This window comes from Acanthaster planci, linkage group LG03 (assembly GCF_054643075.1).
Source record: "Acanthaster planci isolate LZ-2023a linkage group LG03, COTS_SCS, whole genome shotgun sequence".
NCBI lineage: Eukaryota > Metazoa > Echinodermata > Asteroidea > Valvatida > Acanthasteridae > Acanthaster > Acanthaster planci.
In genome coordinates this window covers 22681479-22696964 of record NC_141779.1, presented here as the reverse complement: position 1 = coordinate 22696964, position 15486 = coordinate 22681479, and the positions used below count along the sequence as shown (strand labels likewise).

The following is a 15486-nucleotide window of genomic DNA, read 5'->3' as shown; positions in this document are numbered from 1 at the left end:
GAGGTACGCTACGTTTCCTTATATCGCTACTATAGAAATACTTAATGTATCATGAAATGTGTTTATAAATAATCCATAATACTTTATTCTTTTAGACAGAGACTCAAAACTAAGCCGTGAAAAAGGGCGGCAAAATGCCCCTGAAGATTTAACGCGCATGTTCACTCTCCCCGTATGCATGAAGGTCCTGTGGTCCATGGGTTTTTGCAAGACAAATTACACCAGGTACACTGCGTTGAAAAACGCGTCTGCTGCGCTGAAAACGAACAATGTTTTCGATGTAGCGCTGCTTGTTCTGCGGTTTCAAAGAAAACGACCAGTCCATTAGTGGCCCGCCTCCTATGACTCGCTGATGGCTTCCAAGCCTGAAGTCAGAGGCACATTCCTTGCCCCAAGGCAGGTATAAGATCCCTCCCTCTGAAGGGGGTCGGTTCACACACATGTTGTTTGTGTCTGTGGAGCCGACTGTCTTTACGAAAGCCGGTTTGGGAGACTTCAGACGAATTGACGGCTGAGTGACTGATGGAACTGCATGAACAGAGGCAGATACCTGTATACACCAAGACTTTGGTTGAGATAGTGAGGCACCTGTTTAGGAAGACATGATCCAGCAGACCACCAAAACCGCAAGAGACCTTTCGGGTGCGACTCTGAATTCCCTTGTCGATCGAGTATGAAAAAGACAGAATAGAGCCGAGGTAGTCGAAGCTCTGGGCAGACTTGATGGGCACGTCACCCGATTGTAAGTAATGGCATGGTAGTGAGTCGTCCTCAGATCTGTGGGGCTGGCAGACGATTTCCCGTGAGCATTAATGACTAAGCCGGCGCTGGTGAATGTAGAAGGCATAAAATGAGGATTGTGTTGCGTGGCAGGGAATCCAGAGTGAGAGCTGGAAAAGATGCATCGTCGTTATATTGGAGATTGGAACAAAGCAAATTTTGGTATTAAACGGCCTGCAGTCTGAACAAGTTGAAACGTTGCCATCCAACCGGTAGCTAAACGTGAAACCATCGCTGAACATAAGGTCTTGCAACAAGAACGAGATTAAAGATAGCCCGCGACAGCACACATTCTTGCTTCACATCAACGTTGGCCGCAAAAGGCTCTGACACCTGCCCAGCAAAGACAACACGAGCTGACATATTGTTAGTGATGTCTTTCGGGAATAGCGGTGCACTTCAGTGGACATCTACATTTTGGCAAGAATGCTTCATGGGATCGCCCTGTTCACTTATTAAAAAATGCTTTTGCTAAACTGACAAGGGTCTTAGGTCAATCCGATAAAATAGATAAATATTTGAAGCAGCCACGCCACTAAAATTATGTCGGTGGTTCTGCGACCCTTGCCAAAACCACATCGGGGACTCAGGGGAAAACGACACCGACTACGGTACAGAGGAGGCGGGAGAAAAGGATACGGGCAAGAATTTTGCCAGCTGCCGCAAGCAGAGAGATGCAGCGATAGTTTCTGCAAGATCTACGTTGTTTCCATCTACAAGTAGGCCTACAGCGTTGGAGGACTTCCACTACTGGGATACGATGCCTGACGCCAAGACGTCTCCGATGAACTGGTGGCGACGAATAAGAGTGAAATACCCACCATACTTTAAGACTTCCGCTCGAAAACCTTCTTGGTCAGCAGCCTTTTTGTTCTTGAGGACCTTCACAGTGTTACGCACCTCCAAGGATGGAGACATGTCAAGCTCAATAAAAATTATAGGTAGCCAGTCGGGAAGCGATTTCCAAAAGAAGGGACACGTGTGTTGCCGCGTTTCAGGAGTTTGCTGAGGTGTTTAACCCAAACAATACCAGGGTAGTTCTTGATGAGGACTGTACCATCCGCAGATCTTAGAGTAGCTCATAAGCTGTGGCGGGGCCCATACGCGCCTCTAAAAAACGGAAGACGTTGATATCCCCGTATTTCAGAATTTCTGCAAGTTTGCTAGCCAGCAGACGTTTTCCATCTGGGGCAAAGCAGTTTGTGTCTAAGAGCGCAAGACTTTTAAATTTTCGAGACGCCGGGTGGATGTATAGTGTTGCCCCGGATAAGCCTCATTGTGAGCATGGTTTTCTTGGACTATGAGATTCTGGATCGCTGCCAAGTTGTCATCAAACCAATCCTGATGTCTGCTACTTGAATACCCATAAACTGTCGTCGTAGTGGAGTATAGAGTGGACAATAGATGACCCCACTCCTCTGTCATGTCTCATAGCTTGAAGAAGCAGCTGTGTCATGAGCAGGAGCACCCACAAGGGCGGCTGCAGGAGAACCTCTTTGATCAGAGATCTTATCAGGGACCTTAAACGGACCTCAATTTAATTGCTGGGACTTGCCCTGTTTGCGGACGGGGATCTGATCCTCAGCCTGTGGACGGACCGGATGAGACGATGGTAAGTCCATCAACTTACCCACGGAGAACACGAGTGATGCAGACATCACGGGGTTCTGAGATATGGGTGATAATATAATCAATGATGTGTCAGTGCGTAGAGCAAGGGTGCATCCAGTGGTCTTGAATTTCTCGGGCATCTGGAAACACGTGTTAGTAATTACCAGACCATGGGCGGCAAAGACATTTAGAAGGTGCAGAGCATTGGAGTTAATATTACCAGCGCCGTGTCTGCCAAAAGCCCTGCCCGAAATCAATGATCAGAGCCAACCCCGGCATTAAAAGCGCAGTGGAAGATTGTCTTATCGGCATGAAGATTGCAAAACGCGTCGCAAACATCATCAGCCTCAGGCATAGCAAATGAGTAGAGTCGTAAAAATACTCGGCTGTTAGGGGCTGCATACATTCAACAGGCGTTCACTGATCCCAACACGGGACTTTGGTAGTATCGAGAGAAAAGAGGACTGGATATCAAAACCAATGCCGTGAATGCACTTGGCACCCTCCTGGAGGCTCTTCCAGAGGAGAATATAGCCTCGACCAACCTTCTCTGTAGAGTCTTCCCCTGGGCCACCCTTTCTAGGTCCCTCCTTGGAGAAAAGTGTGCAGTAAAGACTTTAACAACATTATGGCGAATTTCTTGGAAATGCCACAATAAAGATTCTAAACATGGCGGTGTCAAGATGGTTGATTTAAGTTTATGCATTGAAGCTCTTAAGTGTACTTTGATCTGTAGACTGTTGAATAGCAACATTTCTAGCTGGGTTTCTTTTGTTTTATAAGATTAGTGATATTCAGAATGTTGTTTATCGTTGAATGTATGTTGTTTATCGAAGGTGATCATTTTAGCATCACTTACAGCGCGTTCCCACTTGAATTGGCAAATAGTGGATCTTGATCCAGCATTTTGGTGTGATCGTTATCTTACCGCAACAAAACCGCAAGTCGCGTTCCCAGTCCCGCTTGATCCACCTTTTCGGACGGAAATGTCAAGCCCGAAAGGTCACTGAGTTCGGTATTGCGCATGTGCTAGCTTGCTGAGCACGCGCTGTGGCAGTGTGGCGTGCTGGGCGGCATGCCTGTGACCCTGCGGTGCTTTGGGTGCAGAGTTCTACTGACGTGACGACCTTGAATCGGATCGAATGTTCAGCCCAGTACGTTGTCCCTTCAAACTTTGCTTCTGTTTTTGATACTCTGTCACACGCTGCGGGCTATACGCTAACACGGAATTCGTTTTTGATGGAAAGCAAGTGAAATTACACAAATGAAAAAGGTTAAGAAAGGGACGAATGCGCAACGAAAATTGTGAAAGTGCGAGGCACACATCGCGGCATGCATGCATTGCGCATGCGTGGTGACACATTTTGCTAGCCCGTAGTTCAGCAGCTGTTTAGGCCTATTGTGCATGCTATGCACGTTAAAAATTTCACATCAGCTACACGAAAAAACGTATTTCTTTGTTCATCAGACCGCAAAACTTTCGGGCCACTCGTGCAAGGACGGATATTGACAGGTCAAATTGCAAGATCAGATCCACCTTTTGCGTTCCCATCTGATCGTGATACGCCAATTGCCGGATCCACCAATTGGGGGATCTGTATCCTGCTCCAGAGGAGGATCAAGAAAGGTGGATCTGATCCTGATCCACCTTATAACGGTTAGCGTTCCCACTACACACAACTGCCGGATCTGATCCACCAATAACGGGATCTGATCCGGCAATTTGGTAGAAGGTGGATCAGATCCCCCAATTGGTGGATCAAGTGGGAACAGGCTGTTATTTTCTTTAGCAGGTGAAGTATCCAAATGAGTTTTTGACTGATGTTTTTAAAGCCTAGAGTCATTTTGTTCAGTTTCGTGCCCCTTCTCAAGGGCAGGATATGCTTGAAAATGTTTTGTGGTACAACCATAGAATTAAGCACTGGGCTAAAAAGGAGTTAATTTCGTAGGTGACCTGCTTGATAGTGAAGGTAACTTCTTAAGCCTAGATAACTTTATGCTAAAATTTGACATCAGAACCAACCTTTTGGAATACGGCGGCGTTATTAATACTGTAAGAAAATCATTTCATATCACATTGTCACGGGTCAACTCCCCTTATTCCTTTTAATTCCTTTTAATTTGATATAAAGGGCTGTACTCGTCTTTATCATGTTCTTACCTCTGCATTGAAGGTTGTCTGTGGGTTTATTGATAGATGGGAAATGGTGCTGGCTTGTAATCTTCCTCTCTCTGAATGGTTTGAGTTATGCAGTTTGCCCTTTCAGCTAACATGTGATACTAACATTAATTGCAGCGATGGTTTCAATATAGACTTACTCAATGAATCTTGGCCGATAACTCTTATTTGTTTAAAATTGGTAAAAGAGATAATGACCTGTGTTCTTTTTGTCAAGCTGAGAGTGAAACCTTGTTCATCTCGTTTGTACTTGTGAGTTTTCCACTTCTTTTTGGAATTAGATCGGAGATTGGCTTAAAAATACCCTGAACAGTGATATACTTTGGATAACAAAGCTATCTTTTTTGCAATTTCTAATAACTCCAGGAATGTATTCAATTTAATTCTCTTGCTTTGCCGCTTCCATAGTTATAAGATGAAAACGGACGGCGGTAAACCATCATTTTTATTGTTTGAAGACGATTTTAAAAGATATTATGCCTTAGAAAGATTTATTTCTACCTCTAACGGAAATTCAGTACCAAACGGGGCTGTTTTTCTTGCTGGGTAATTGATTAATGTCTAATGTGAAATGACTGTGTATTGACTTCTCTTTTTTTTGTTAAATTTAATGTAATACACAAGAGAAACTTGAATAAAAGGCTCTGAGTGGGGGGGGGAACTCTCCCGGTACACTCTAATAACAGCAGCAAATGAGAAGAGAGATAGTACTTCCTGTTTGGAGTATGTGGTAGTACCTAGCAGATGCTTTTGTAAGGGGGATTCATGGTCACATGCAAAGAACTGGGACATTTGATTCTGAAGATTAAAATGTCCCTGAAAAATGGGCTTTTTGAATTACGTTTAAATTCTTGCTGCAATCTCTTAAATACATAGACCTGGAGGTACCTTTATATCGACTGGGAATAGTTCTATGTTGATTTTCCTGATGAATTTATAAACGATGATGTACTGATGTATGGCAAGGAAAGATATTTTACCACAATTACGACCTCTGTCCCTCCATCTGAAAACAAACTGGTCTTTCCCCTTGAAATCGAGGTTTACAGACAAATTCCTTCAAATGTTGTCCGTAAAAAGGCGCAGGTAGCCGCCTTAGACGAAGTACCGCTTTTTCTGGTGGTCTACCACCAGAAAAAGCTGAACCGTCATTGGTACAGAAGACGGATGAGAAAATTCCGTCTCCATGTAAAAGCATGTTCCCGTCACCAGGCTGCAATGCCATGTCGAGACCCTGTCATTGTGTGGGCACCGCGTTTCGCTGTGGCATGTCACGGTAGGGGATGACAGACCCCTTGGGCTTAGCAAGGTGGGCTGCCTCCCATGGCTGATAAGCCCCACCTAACCAGAGCAATCTTGTTTTCGAGGCGCCAGAAACTCGCCTTTCACACGACTGCATACTGCCAAGCAGGAGGGCTTTGATTGGGAGAGGCTGTTGGAGACTCAAGTCACGGGAACACTTCAATGACAGACAATGGTTCATTTTTCCTTCCAGTCCCTGACCGGCAAAACCCTTTGACCTCCAAAGCAGTGAACGCAAAACATGAGAAAAGTCCATTGAATGATAGCCAAAGGAAACTACAAATACCAATATGGCAAATTTAAATTGAACAATTACGACGTATTTTGGTATATGTCACCCTTAAGATCATTGCATTTCTTTATGAAATTAAAGTTTGATAGGACGTGTGACATTCACAAAGGTTTTTACAGCGAATATCTCATTTTTAAGGGGGATATTGGACTTTCACCCAGCCAGTTCGATTATATGCGGACCTTCAAATTTGTTGTGACCGAATACCTGTCACATCCATGTCCAGCTGACACAGCCAGGTGTTGCGTGGTCGGCTTCTCAAAATCCCCTTCAAGCGAGATATTATTTATTCGAACCTACTTTACAATCAACAAAGATTTCTTTGAGAGGGACATTTTTTTGCAGTTTTAAAATAAAATATAGGTTAGTCATTGAATGGAAAATGCTGGCATCATCGATCATAACAGCATTTTTACAATCAATATGATTTCCAGATGTTCGTTCAGAGCCCAAAACCTTACACATGCTATTGATTAAAATTTTTTGGTACTATTTATTTCATTTACGTGTTAATATGAGGCGACATATTGATGAATAATTCTAAACAACTGGATGCAAACAATGCAAACAACTTTGAAAGGAAGCAAAAGGTTATCCACGCTGAATTGCGTATAAGATAAAATAAAAAAGAAAGAAACGTGGAAAAATCTCGAAGAACGCATTTTATGCTTCCGATAACTGTGTCACACTCCCTTCAGGTTTTCATTTTCACATTTGTCTTTCCAACTCTAAAGTAAAACAAAGTAATGATTTCCAAAGGACCCAGTTTCTGCTATCTGGCATAGTCATAATGGAACAGTTTTAAAAAGTGTCAAAGGATGTAATAATGTGACCCTCAACTCACGCTAAGTTTTGTACCCTTCTTATCTGCGTGAATTATGTTAATATAATTTCTCAAACTCACAAAGGGCTGACAAAAACTTTTACATAATATTCAATTTCAACGCAGCTAATCTAACCTTTTTTTGTCAATTTACCCCTAAGACAGCCAAAATGCAGAATCTGTCACCCCCGCAACATTAACTTCTATATAACCCCACCGTATTTCGTTCACTATACTATACGAATTTTTCCAAGACAGGTCACCCTAAAATGTTTACTTTCCACTGGCATGCGCTCACTGGGATCGAGCAGATGCGAGTGAGAGCATGAGTTATTAATGACAACAAAATTAGCCAAAACCGATGTGTGGATCATAAGAATAAGGCAGTATACTCACAAGGAATGTTTTTGAAAGCTTTGTCAAGTTTTTTAAAGGTCAGGCAAAGGACAACTGTGATCTGTGTGAGAGAAAAAACAGCTCTTTCTAGGTTAACTGCCTTCTACTTTTATTTGCCAAAGCATACAAATCGAATGCCCATTTTAGAGGAGTGCGCGTGCGCATTACGTCTGTGCTGCTTAGCAGTAATAGTGTAGTTGAGTTATAATTTGTATGTGTTTTGTTGTTGGGCTATCCCACTTTTCGTGGGAAGGGTATTTGGACTTGCAGTCAACAGAAGGTAGCGAAGTTTATTCAGAGCTGTTTGTACTGTCAAACCTGAAACTCTGCCAAAAATCGCACCACACTTGTGAGATGTGTCTAGACGTACATGTGTTAAAATATCCCAATTAAATATTAAATATACGTGCCATCACAGAGGTATTTGATTTTTAATTCGGAGCACAGGGTGAATAAGGATTAAATTCTGTTGGTATAATGAAACTGTTTTCAAGATGTGTTTTGCGTTTTTCGCAAGCTCTCGGACAAGCTCTGAGCATACAGTGTTTAAATATGTTGGGTAAGGGCAAAACCCGTTATTTAAAATAATGAACCTGCATAGTTATTGCAAAATTGATAAAAAAGGAGCAATACAGAAAACCTGCAGTAGCATTTATTAAGCTGGTAATTTCTTTTTTCAAGATGAGAGGTGAGTTTCTATTGCCTGTAATTCTTATTAGCTAATAGCAGTATTATGTTTGTGCAAGCAGATTCAGAATAACGACTATATTTTGGTCTAATTTTGGTTAAATTTAGTTTAAAATGATTCAAATAATCAGGGATATCATTAATACGCTCGCCAGATCTATGATCCCGGTCGGCAAAGATTTTAAACAGTTCCTGCGCCCCTCCCCCTCTGAAAAAAAATGGACGTGACGAGTCACGTGATCGACCTTCATTGCAAATTCTGAGCGGCTACAAAAAAACCTGCGCTGAGTGCATCAGGCAACCATTTGGTATTTGTTGCAGGCGTGCAAAGGCAGTCTTTTAGCCAATTTGTTCGAAACTTTGCTCAGAAGAAAACCTTAACAGCGTAATGCGATTTATGTTCCTGCGTTTTGACATGATAGTCTCTGTATTTTATATCTAATAGTCATTGCTAGTCAAGTTTTATATGATTATTGCGCGCAGTGAACTTTCCAAAAATGTCAGTCTTTTGCAGAAATGCTTGATATCAGCATGGTATCCTTTATAAAATAGTTCAAATGTATTTTGCAATTCATGTATTCTGATTGTCAAAAGACCTAATTTATTTCAATTTTTTTCCCTTGATGTAGGTTAGCTTTATCCATTAAGTGGACAGAACAAGCAACATGATGACGGTATCCAAGATTCTACTTGTGCTGGCTGCAATAGTCGCAATGGTCGCCGCAGGTATTGAATATCCATCGTTAGTTTTAAAAGGAACTATGTGAACTTTATCTCTCCTCATCTAAATGACTGAGAATCGGATATCAGCCCAATGTATGGATTGATTGTCAGAAATTATAAGTGGTAGGCACAGAATGAAAAGTACTACCCAATATGCAAATAATGCTGCCCAAGTGCGAATAACTCAAGAGATAACACATATATTCCATTGCCAGAGGCAAAGTTGAATAGCCCCGCTAAATTTGACCTTTAATTGTATGCAATTTTTAGAAATGAAAAAGGATGGATCTCCAGACAAAAATGAATCCCCGAAAATTCATTTCAAAACCGAGTTGGCATAATCTGCTAGATCCATGTCTGTCTGTGTCAGGGGTATTCCCTGTCATAGTGAGTGGCATTTGCCACTCGAGTTCGGAACACGGCTACTGGTGTGGGAATGTCCAAATACTGATATGCTGTGGAGCCAATTCAATTGTCTTATCCTGTCAAAGCAAACCTACAATCAGTTTTTGCCTGTGACTACCATTTTTCTCTGATTTCCAGCCAAGTATGGTGAATGCCCTGAAGGGTTGGCTGGTATTTGTGTTGAAGGCTGTTCAACTGACAGCGATTGTGAGGGGGAGGAGAAGTGTTGCTTCAATGGTTGCGGTAAAGTCTGCGTGGAACGTAAGTGAAAATGGCTTCAAGTGGAGCAAAATATGGACAACTAAAAAAAGGGGATTTATTTTTGTTCACTTCAAGAATTCGGGAGGAGGAGCCACCGTGCCTGTTTACGTGGTAAGCAGCCGTATAAATAACTGAACTATTCGAGACAGTCAGCGTTGGAAACAGGAATATTAAAAATCAAAATGATAAACATCAGAAATCGTAAAATGTTGATCAATCTACACTGTTAACAAATATCTGTTAAATAACAGCAGATTCTATTGTCAGCTGCCATTACAGAAGTTGCTTTTTTTTGGGACAGCACATTCCATCGTCAATTTTTCTGTGTATACTATCAGGAGATTCGTCTGTTGTACTACTATTATTAGAAAAAGTATACGGTTGTCGGGTTTTAAAACAATTGTGTTTGTCAGTGGAGGGTATTTCTTTAATAAAAAGTATCTAAAGATTTCTTATCAGCAACTTTTGAATTCTGCGTGCATCAATATGCGGATGCTTTTCGTATGTCTGTCCTCAGTTCTCATTGGCTGTATGCAGCCTGATGCTACTGTGTATTAACAGAAAAAGCACAGACGGTTTGCTTATTATAACATGTTCCAGGGCAGAACTTTAATTTAGCGAGGATCTGTCTGTAACCGAACAGAGAGGAACAGAGCAAAAAAATGTGTGACGAGTGGAATATTTTGTTTATTTAGAGAATATTACGAAAGCCGTAATATCTACTGTCTTTCACTGAAATTTTCAACAGAAAAACAAGTTTTCAGTTACTCAATTTCTGTACAGTGTATTGTCAGTTAATTCAATTTTATTAATAAATTGATCAAACAGCCTTTTTATTGTAGACTTTGCATTACAGAAGAATTTCAGCCCTTCAGGGAGACGTTATTAAGACATGGCCAATCACAATCTTAAAAATGAGTTTATGCTGCGTTTTTAAAATGCTTATTTCATTTTCTGAATTCTGCTTCCATAGCTTGCGAACCACCACTCTGCCTAATGTACTGTAAGAACGGATTTAAGAGGAACAAGGTGGGATGCAGGATTTGCCAATGCGAGGGTAATGATGTGACTTCTTGCCCCTTTCCACCCCATTAGTCAAAATCAAACAAAACACAAACAAACCAACACCCCAACAAAAATAATAATAAATAAACAAACAAACAAACACCCCAACAAACAAACAAACTCCACTCCACTTCTAATGTTTGTCTTGACCAAAATGTGTAGGTCACCCACCAACACGCCGACCCCTTCACTGCATTTTGTTTGGTCCTATCGATTGTTGGCGCACATTAGGCTACATTCTCAATGCCTGAGGGTGCATTTAGTTACCTGCCGTATGCCAGTCACCCGACTTATATTCACTCGGTAAATGCCACATAAGCTTCTCTACATATTTGAAATTGTTGACGGGGCACCTGGATTTTTCTTTTCCCAAACGGCTTTAGTTTCCTGTCTTCGGATTGGTTGGTTACATGCATATTTAATGACTGGTTCTCTACATGACAAACCAACGTTATGATGAGAATGTTCCGTTCTCATATGTTTTTACAAGTTTTTAAAAATAACTGTATAACGAAAGAGAGAATTCGAACCTGCGATTTCAAGTTGGGAGTACTTCCAACCAATCCACACATTGGCTGCCAAACTCCGGTGAATTTGAAACCTTTATACCAAAGATCGTATGGCGCCACTGCGCACGCGGCGCTATACCGTCTTTGTTTTATACCTTATCCACCCCGAGCTGAAGTGCACCCCCAATCGGCAGAAAGACAGGTGGTTACAAGCGAGTACTTGTACGCGTTCTGCATGTGCACAGAGACCATACATGCCGCAATCCGGTTCGTGAGTGACTTTGTCACAAAGGCAAACGCGTCACGATTTGCAGGCTCTCATCGGATAATCGCTGAAGGTGCGCGTTAACTTCCGGTTCCATTGTTCCATGTAAAACAAAGATAGCATAGCGGCGCTGCTGCGCAGCGCTAAACTATCTTTGATGTAAACGGCGATCAATGCATGTAACCCTATAAGCCGTGCACGTGTGCAGTGGGCGTGGTTTAAACTGAAGTGACGCACGAACACTTACGAACCGGATAAAATTAGTTACGCGTACTCAGCGTGCTCTGCGTCAAACGCACATTATACTTGCGCACCTCAGGGTGCATTCCACCAAATGGTTGTATTTCTGCGTATTTTGTGATCCCACGGGGTTTTTACAATAAGACATGCCATAATCAGGAGGCATCATAGAAATATTTTTATAAATCTCGAATTTGGGACTGATAGTTTCCCGTTCGGGGTATTTCTTTCACAAAAAGTCGAAAATTGCGGGCCTGTTTTGGATAGGGGCAGGCAGCTACATTCAGTAATGAGCCATTAGTTTTACTGCTATTTTGGGGGTATCTTCCTTGAAAAGCGAAACAAAAAAGATTTTCGTGGCTAACCCCCATGAAATCAAAACGAAAAGTGATCTTCTGGCCATAATCGTGAATTTTAAGTTCCAGTAAAAAAACAGGGGCCAACCTCTTCACGAGAGTCAACAGGCGGCGCTATTTCGATCCAATTTTTCCCTGTTTTCTATGGGTGCGTATTTGGTGTAGTGCAACCTCACGGCGCGCCTATGCGGTGAGTACAAAAGAAACACGCACTCTTTTGTTCCGCTCGAAGCGGATTACATAGCCACTCCTTAAACCCATGGACAAAATTATGCATAAGCACAGAGGGCGCCCTTTTTCAAAACTATTGGATCCAGTTTGGGAAAATATATGCGGGCCAGCTTGAACAGAAGAACTTGTTACTGGAAGTATTTTCCGCCAGGTGGCCCATACATGTAGACACAGCCCTAGTATACGTTCTGTCACTCCTATATTGTTATATTGTTATACATTGTGTCTTTTGAGGGCCGAGATCGCGTCACGTCATACATGTATTGAGAAAAACATTAGTGGGGATATCTCTTATGTTTTTGCCCTCAGAATAAACAAAGACAGAATGAGGCACACATGGCTGCAGTCGTTGCATTGGTAAGTGCTTTAAAATACTTGTCAAATGGTCATCTTCGGTGGTCTTTTTTTTTTAATTGGTTGAATAAATTAATATTTGTCTAACACAGAGACGTATAGTGAGCCTCTTGATGTCACATGTCTCCCCACCTTTTATGTCTCTGAATTGGATATTATGGGCATACTTGATTCAATTAATTCAGACCTGTGAGCTGATTGTAACCAATGTATAGAGGGATCCCAATACGACGCTTTTAGCGTCGATCTGCGCACTTCCGCGTTTGAAAACGAGGCTGTATGTGTCAGCTTCAGTTCTTAATACGATCAGACGATTGGAAATGAGGAGTCAGGACACAAAATATATAAAGGTATGTTAAATTCAGACTTTTCAGGCTGCAAAATTTTGTGGAAGAGTCTTTCAGGATGACTCAACACGTAAAATCAAAAGAAAAAATAACAACAATTGACCGCGCACTAACGTACCTGCGATGGTCGTGTGTCTTGTGCAGTGGGCGTGGTTTAAACTGAAGTGGCGTCACACTTACGAACCGGATACTCCATGTACTCCGCGGGCGTGCGCGACGAAGTTGAACACAGAGAGCCTCAGTTTCGATGCAGATATGCGCAGACGGCGCTAATGTGAAATCCCTCTATACAAGTCCCACACGTTCCACTATAGGTTGGACCTTTTGAAAGTATATCAGAACTAACGCATATAGGATAACTCGTCAAAATCTTAAAAACGTTCCCCCTTACAGATTCAGTGAGCCTTGCAGACACCCGAAGGACGAACAACTTAATGGACAGGAATCTTCAAGTTTAATGTTGTTTCGTTGCCTATGTTTCATTGAATTTTTCAAAGGGAGTTGTATTTAGCAAGCATGAACAATAGACATTTTGTCTGCAGTATCAGTTTTATTTGGTTCAAGGCTCAGCTATTCTTTTGGTAAACTCTTTGAATATGTATTTTCAAGACAGATTCTGTAGCCAGATTTTAATTCGGTGAATATTTAACTGTAGACGGCTGTCATGCCTACAGTCATGGGAGACTGAAAATGCAGACTGGCTTTGGATAAGGCCATTTAAAATTTATTTTAGATTCACATCGAAGCCTGCTCTGGATGAAGGGATTTTTGTTATTCCTACTGCTGTTATTTTCATCTACGTTCGGTTTTTTTATTGGGGTTTTTGTTTATTTGTGCTATTTTACTTTGTTTGTATTTGTTTTTCATTTACTTTGGTGATTCTAATAAATTACTCCTTTTCTTTTCGGATCTTATGTTTTTTCAGAGCAGTATGCTCTTCACTTTAAACATGACTGCGGGATCGATGTGCAACAAGGCTTCGTTACGTGAAGCATAGACTTTCAGGTATAATGAATAGGTCTATGCAGCGCGCCCCTACTGTAAATTGAACTACAGTAGTTAAGGCCTTTGTGTATCATCCACACGACGCCTTTTTTGTTTCTCAAGCCAAATCCTGGGTTAAATAATTTTGTGAAAAAGTTTGTGAATTTTCAGATAATTACCCATTACAAATCGTGTCTTCCTCACACCTTCCTTTCCATCACAATTAAGAAATCTAATTGAAACAAGTTTAAGTTTATGTCCAGTGGCCGTAAATGTTACATAAAGGAGGGTAATGTATTATTTTCCTTTCTTGCGCATAAGTTGACATGTTGGTCGAGTTCGGGCACCGTGTTCTTGACACGGGTTTCTTGTTCTCGCGCTCAAACGACGGGAACACGACTCAAGAACACTGTTCTCGGAACAGGATCACACACCAACTTCCGTCAGGGTTTTACAGAAACACACAGAAAAACTCGTGAGATTTTGATTTTTGAACAGCAGCAAAAAAAGAGAGATTGTATACAAAGTTGGAGACAATAGGAAGTTTTGCAAAATTAACATTAATTATTTTTCACAAGATAGAAGTGAATATTCTGTTTAAATAGGAAGAATTTAGCCCAGTTGTCCAAGCATTAACTCTCGAATAGTTTACTACAACATGGACGCTTGTCACAAACTAGGCCTACCAGCGATGACCAATTGTACGTAACCGGCGTTCGAGCGGCCGACCCAAGAACGACAAATCAAGCTGTTTGTGAGCATATGAGAACATGCCGCCCGAACTCAGCCAAAGCTTTATATGTCGGAACAACTTCACGAGGGCGCCATTTACATGTCCTGACCTGGAAAATCGTTGGTCACTAGATGGCGCCTCATATAGTTGTTGGTCTTGGCGCATCGATTAGGGCGCCCTTATTAAATTCTGTGGTTCTCATTTCTTTTACCACTTGAGATAAGATCTGTCGGTCGAAAAAAAGAAATTCTTAAAACCAAAATTCCGTGTTGCTGGTAAATCCCCTTGTACGAGTCCGGGTCAAGACAAGTGTAGGGCTATATGCACGAACCTCAGTGGGCCACGGAAAGGTGCGTTATACCGAATGGTCACGCGAACGCCGACCGTCGCTGTTGGTCATTTGCGAAATCGTAAGTTTTCAGGGCTTTTGTTTTCAAAGGTCATGCTGGCCAATTTCTTTCCCTTCGTGTTTTTTTTTTTGGGGGGTAGGCCTTTTTTAGCAGGGTCGGTGGGGAAAAAAAGCTTTTTTTTCGGTGATCGGGAGTCCAAAATAGGGTCGGTCGGAAATGAGAACCATAGAATATAAAATGGGTACCCTTATGATATGAACACAAATTCTTCATTTCTTTTCCTTGATCCTGGTCAAAAGTGTTGTAGATTTTTAGTTAAATAAAGAATTTAATTTTACTTTCATGTTCATTTACATAATTACGGCATAGTAGATGGAAGTCAATAAAATGAGTTGGTATTGATGTGAGAATTCAGCGAATATACATGTAGAGGCCTATGTTCATGTAGTTTATTAGGCCCTCAGGGGTGGATCAACCTCTGGCTACTGATGGTGATCGATCTGTCCAACTGCATGCTACAAGCAACATATCTATGCCCCGTTACAGATCTTTCAAACTGACCTAAAGCCTACAAGTTTTGAATGATTGATGAA

The 15486-nt window shown here is 41.6% G+C and overlaps 1 long non-coding RNA gene across 2 annotated transcripts; it reads left to right on the top strand.

Moving 5' to 3' along the window:
• The first annotated feature begins 8333 nt into the window (after positions 1–8333).
• Positions 8334–15312, top strand: LOC110989130 (uncharacterized). 2 transcript variants are annotated; one of them, XR_015424835.1, is made up of 6 exons: positions 8334–8455; positions 8700–8796; positions 9337–9459; positions 10433–10516; positions 12435–12482; positions 13752–15312. It is a non-coding gene; the product is annotated as an uncharacterized LOC110989130 (long non-coding RNA). The 2 variants fall into 2 exon arrangements; XR_002599562.2 differs by having other exon boundaries at positions 13220–15312.
• The last annotated feature ends 174 nt before the right edge of the window (positions 15313–15486 follow it).